Source organism: Emydura macquarii, unplaced genomic scaffold (assembly GCF_026122565.2).
Source record: "Emydura macquarii macquarii isolate MOO-44397 ecotype Brisbane River unplaced genomic scaffold, CSIRO-AGI_Emac_v2 contig_71, whole genome shotgun sequence".
NCBI classification, from domain to species: Eukaryota; Metazoa; Chordata; order Testudines; family Chelidae; genus Emydura; species Emydura macquarii.
The window spans coordinates 1,244,887-1,250,886 of record NW_027130208.1 but is presented as its reverse complement, the minus strand read 5'-3'; the positions used below and the strand labels follow the sequence as shown (position 1 = coordinate 1,250,886).

The 6,000-nt window shown below is 49.4% G+C and overlaps 1 protein-coding gene across 3 annotated transcripts in view; it reads left to right on the top strand.

The window, feature by feature from the left end:
• The first annotated feature begins 1,136 nt into the window (after positions 1 to 1,136).
• ARIH2 (ariadne RBR E3 ubiquitin protein ligase 2) overlaps positions 1,137 to 6,000 on the top strand; it is a 52,357-nt gene continuing 47,493 nt past the window's right edge. The window contains exon 1 of one of the 3 annotated variants that reach the window (XM_067541064.1): positions 1,137 to 1,316. The gene's annotated coding sequence lies outside the window, so the exon portion shown is untranslated. Of the gene's footprint in view, positions 1,317 to 1,403; positions 1,493 to 2,049; positions 2,302 to 6,000 lie in introns of those variants that run through there. The other 2 variants (XM_067541072.1, XM_067541054.1) reach the window with 2 other exon arrangements.

Genomic DNA, 6,000 nt, shown 5'->3' with positions numbered 1-6,000 from the left:
ATGATGTCACTGTAGCTTATAGAGTCTCTTGATCTTCTCCTAGCACTTAAGATTAAGCACTGAAGGACTAAAGAAGTGAAAGCCCCCAGTGGAAAAAAAAAAAAGTTAATTATAACCTTATGGAAGCTATGTAAGGAGAGAACAAAGCCACATCAAGGCAACTGAAGGGGAAGTTGATAGTAATAAATAAAAATTAGAAGATAGGAATTGTAGAAAAATGATATGGGAAGCAAAAGGACACACAGCAAAGAAACACATGGCCAGCAGAAATAAGGACAATAAGGCATTTTTAAAGTATATTATGAATAAAAAGAATCCTAACTGTGGTATTGGTCCGTTAGTAAATGGAAATGGTAGGACTGTCAGTAATAATGCAGAAAAGGCAGAGGTGTTCAATAAATATGTCTGTTATGTATTAAGGAAAAAACAGATGATGTAGTCATATCATATAGTGACAATGAAACTCCACTTTAATAGCAATTCAGAAGGATGTTAAACAGAAGCTGCTAAAATCAGATATTTTTAAAACTACAGGTCTGGATCCAAGAGTTTTGAAAGAGCTGTCTGAGATCACTGGATCATTAATGTTGATTTTCAATACGTCTTGGAACAATGGGAAAGTTCCAGGGGACTGGAAGAATGCTACTGTTGTGCCAATTTATAAAAAGGGTAAATGAGATGGCCCAGGGTAATTATAGGCTTGTCAGCCTCACATTGCTCTGAGGAAAAATAACAAAATGGCTGATACAGGATTCTATTAATAAAGACCTAAAAGAGGACAGGTAATAGAATTAATGCCAATCCACATGGGTTTGTGGAAAACAGACCCTGTCAAACTAACTTGATAGTTTAAAAAAAAAAAAAAAGGTAAGTTTACAAGTTTGTTTGATAAAGATAATACTGTTGAGCACTGGTGTAATGTACTTCCACTTCTGGAAGGCATTTGACTTGGTGCCATCAGACACTTTGATTAAAGAGCTAGAATGACATGAAATTAACATGGCAGACATGAAATGGATTAAAAACTGGCTGGCTGACAGGTGTCAAAACGTAATGCTAAATGGAGACCCATCCTGGAGCAGGTGTGTTTCTAACTGGGTCCCACGGGAACAGTCTTTGGCCCTGTGCCATGTTATCAATAACCACAAGGAAAGGTACACATTTCGGAGCACAGGCTGTCGGCCCTACTTACGGGCCGGGGGCGGCTCTCCTGGGAAGCGGGGGCTCTGAAGAAGAGGTGAGGATCAGGGCGGATGATCCGCTGAAGCGACGCCCGGTGCGATGCAGCTCCTAAACCGCTACTGCGCTCCTTGGAGGTACGAACGAGGGGGTTACCTCACCTCTAGAGTCGGCCCTGGGCCGGCCGCTTCCAGGACACCCCGGGCAGGCGTGCCCAGCCCACGGGGCAGGCGGGTGCGGCCCACGGGGCAGAGCTCTGAGCAGGGCCGGCCGCGCGGTGACAGCTCCGGCGGTAGGGCCGAGGGGCGAACAAGTATGTCACCGGCGGCGCTGGCGTGAAGCGACTTACCCCGGGCGGGCGGGGCCTCGCCGGCCATTTTACCATCGCGCGGGGTGGCTTTTCTCTGAGGGGGGGGCTCGTCCCTGCCCCCCCCCCCCGCGTCACCAGCCACGAAGCTTTAATTCCACCCGTGACCCAGCGCCCAGGAAGGGCCCGGCGGGTCCCCGCCCGGGCTGGCAGCCGCGGCACGGCTCGGCCGGGAGGGAGCCCCCGGCTCCGGGCGCTGCTGGGCCCGCTCGCGACCCAGCGCCGTCCCGTGCCGCACGGACCCCCGCCCCCCTTCGGGCCCCGCAGCTCCGGCAGCGACGCAGCCGCGCTCCACCGGGGAACCCCCCCCTCCCATTGGATCAGTCCCGGCCGGGGGGGGGTCCTATGGTTCGGACTGTGCCCCCCCTCTCCCTCATTGGGTCAGTCCCGGCCGGGGGAGGAGGGGTTCCTATGGTTCGGACCGTGCCCCCCTCTCCCTCATTGGGTCAGTCCCGGCCGGGGGGGGGAGGGGTTCCTATGGTTCGGACCATGCCCCCCCTTCCCGAAGAGCCCGAGCCGGCAGTCTCACGTCGCCGCTTTCTCCGCCCCACGCCGGCGGAAGTGACGTTTTGGTGGAAGCCAAGACTTCCGGTGCGCAGGCTGTAGCGGCCCGGCAGGAGGACGGAGCCCGGCCGGGGGGAAGCTGCCCCAACCCCCCCCCCGTCCCTCTTCCGCAGCCCTGGCCCCCCAGCGGCCTGTCCCCTGCCTGGGCCTGAGCCGGCCGCGGCCTTCGCTTCGCTCCCCTCGCAGCCTGGGTAAGTCGCGGGGAGCCGGGCCTTGTTTACGCCGGGGACAGCGCTGAGGAGACGGGCAGCGCCGGGCGCCGCCTCCCGCGGGCGCAGGTGGGACACAGCCGAGCAGCGACTGGAGCTGGGCCGTGGCCCTGCCGAGCCGCCCGCGGAGCAGCGGTGCGGTGCTGCCTCCTCTCCCCTCCCCTCCCCCAGCCCGCCTGTGGCACGGGGCGGGGGGGGCGGTGCGGTGCGGTGCGCCCCCCTCCCCTCCCCCCCCAGCCCGCCTGTGGCACGGGGCGGGGGGGCGGTGCGGTGCTCCCCCCCAGGGGCTGCTTCCACTCCCCCCAGGCCAGGTATGCAATGGGGGAGGGGAGCTGTGTGGTGGCCCATTTCATGGGGGACCGGTTCCCCACCCCCAGAGCCCAATTTTGGTGGGCATGGCTTCTGCTGGTAGCGGCTCTGTCATTACCTGGCCCTTCTGAGCCATTCCCTCATGTGGAGACTTCTTTCTCTCTTACTGTTGGCCTCTGTGAGGGGGTGGGCTGGGCTCCCAGGTGACTGAGTCATTCTAACCTTGGGGAGTAGGTACCTACCCTGTATCATCCCAGCCTGCTTATGCTGTGGTTGGAGCTTATTAATGGCAACCAGTTGCCTTCAGAGCACCCAAACTTTTCTTGCTCCTCTCCCCCAAAGGATATTTGGTACATGGCTCTTTGTGTCGGGGTCCTGCTGGTGGGACGATGGGAATATAGCCTCCGCCACCTGTGTGTTAGATGGTAGTGGAGGTCCACTGGACATAGTGAGGAGCACCGTATACCCTGAGTCTAAGGAAAAGCTTTAGTGGTATCCTTTGATAAAATTGTGTGCTGTGTACCATTCTGTAGGGTGACTTGAACATGGCAAAACCCAAAGTGTATGTTGGCATTTTATACATCCTTGTAGTGCTGTCCAATGAAAGGATTCAGTTTAATTTGATAATGATTTCTGACCTCCACATGTGGTACTCTAACTTCAGCAAGCATACTGGAGCGGAATCATGTCCCACCACTTTGTGACAGGGCTGTCTCATTCCTGGCCTACTGGCTTGGATGCTATCTGCTTGATGTAAGTGTTTGGGTCCGTGACAGGGTCAGAATCTGCAAAATGCAAGTCATCTTTTTTTCCCCCCCAAGTTTGACGTCCTTGAGGCTGTATAGAAAAGTTAATGAAAGTGAACTGATATATGGCTGTCTTAGTGTGAAATGGCTTTAAGAAGTGTGAATTCCCACATGTATGTCAGCAGCATGTTAACTCTCAAACCTAACATCACACTAAAGGGCCAGTTTCAAATCACACTGGCATGTTCTGATAGTTTTGATTTGTACCTGCAGCTGCTGCGCTTTGTGAATGCAAACTAGGGAAGTTGCATATGCAAATGTCCCAGAAGAGTAGAAATATCACTGCTCCAAAGAGCCTTGTGTTCTCCCACCCATTTAAGGGCCTTAGGTAATAACTATTCTACTCTCAAAACATCCCACGGCATCAGTGGGAACCCTCCTGTATGCTGAAGGAGTAAATGGACCATAAATGTAGCCCATCTTTCTCCACAGGGTGAGCATGACTTCTTGGGGTAGGACTGAAGGCTATCCTAACTAGTAATGTCTGTCCCTCCTGAGTGATCTTTGAGATCTACTGGATAAAACTGGCATAAACATTAGATTGTTGAAACCTTTTTATGGGTGACAATTAAGGACTACCCTTAGGTGGGTTCTAGATTCCTGGAGACTAGCATATCTTTTAGAAAGATGTGCATTGCTCAAACAGAAGATACGGGCTGGGCTGTCTGCAAGAAATACTGGGTGAGGTTCCATGGCGGTGTGTTGCTTGGGATCAGATTATCATAATGGTCCCTTCTGGCCTTAATCTGTGACTAACCTTTTCTCTGAGAGGTTTGTAGCAAATGAGAGAGTGTATGATGTATGTATTTGCTTTGGACTTGGCAAAAGTAGAACTCCGCATTGATTATGAAATATAGTATTGAGGAATCTTTGTTTAGAGAGCCCACAGTGGAAACCCTGCAAGAGAGACATTAGCTGCACAGACCCAAAACATACTGACCAAATACATCAGCTTTTCCAAATATTTTCCTTAGAAGCCTCTTTGTCCCCTTCTCTTCATTTTTGAATGTTTCCATTTGGGGAAGGCCTTTTTATACCCAAGGGGTTTCATGTGACACTGGAAGACCCTGCTTTAGAATCTGTTACATGGATGATTTCTCAATGTCGTAATTTAATTACTTGGACTTGGTGACTACTGAATCTGGCAGAAAAGCTGAATGTTTGTAGCAACTTGACTAACTCGTATTTTATTGGCATTTCTACAGTGCTCATCACTATAGCATCAATATGAGTAATAGTCTTCAGTGAGTGATGTTCCCATACTACAGAGTTCCACTTCATATTATCTTCTGATTTGGCAAAATAAAGTAGTACCACAACTTAAATGTTCTCTCCATAATCCCGACCCTCCACTCCTTTGGTTTTAGAGGAAACTAAATGATATAAAAAAATAGTCTAGAAATAGTGAGGTATATTATGGGTAAGTTTAAGATTCTGTCATGGGTATTTTAGTAACAGTCAGAGACAGATCACGGGCAATAAACAGAAATTCACAGAAGCTGAGACTGTTACTAAAAAATACCTTGGGGGTGAGGGGAAAACAGAGCTACGGGGGCTTGCAGTTGCTCCATTGGGCTGGCCTGTCGATCAGCTGTTTGGTTGGGCAGGGGCTGACAGCTGCTCCAGCCTTGCCACAGAATTCACAGAGTTCTCAGAAAATCACGGAATCCATGACCAAATTGTATCCTTAGTTTTCGGTATGGAGAACAGAATTGAGCTGGCTAATCTGATTAGCTTCCAACTCTCATCCTCTCCTATTGGCGGAAGTATAAATCTGCTGAAATGTCTGCAGTGCTTCAGATTAATTATACATTGTCTGCTCCTGAAAGACTTAGAGTATCTAACCAATGTGTTTAAATCCGGAAACAATGGAGTGGGGAAAAAATGAAATGATGTAGTTGAGATTGTCCATGCGCTAAAGTCAAGAAATCCAAAGTTATGGTTCCTACAGCAACAGTAATTTGCCATATTCCACATATATATTAAAATACTAAAGTTAACAACATAAGCAGTAATGCAAAATACCACATATATGCACGAGGCTCAATTTATGCCTCCTGTGGGAAGTGTAACTTTGAATTTTTTTATTTTGCATGTAAAACTCAGTCACATCAGTATATTCCAACTTTTTTGGGGTCGGGGGGAGATCTATTTAATATAGACCTTCTTGAGACCAAATTACCTTGGTTAGATCCTAGCTTGTGATTGTTTTGTTACCCATAGCTCCAGGGTTTATCTCTGTATCACCCCACGCTGCCTGATGGCCCTTTCTAATACAGTGTGGTGGTGGTGATCTTGTGCAAGTCAGGTAACTAAGATCAAAGTGACTACTTTGCCAACAGCAACGGAAATGTTAAGTATAATTTAGCTATGTTGATTCCTTCTGAGTAGTCACCAACCCTTTCATGTATAATTTTAGTAGCTAAGCATTAATTTCTACCGAGAATGTGAAGTAACTGGACTAACTTCTGTTGTTTTCCTCTTTGAATGTAAGGCCCCAGCCAAGCATAAACCAAGGCACGACTGCCAGATTCCAATTAAGGGAGCATGCTGAGGATCTTCTGCC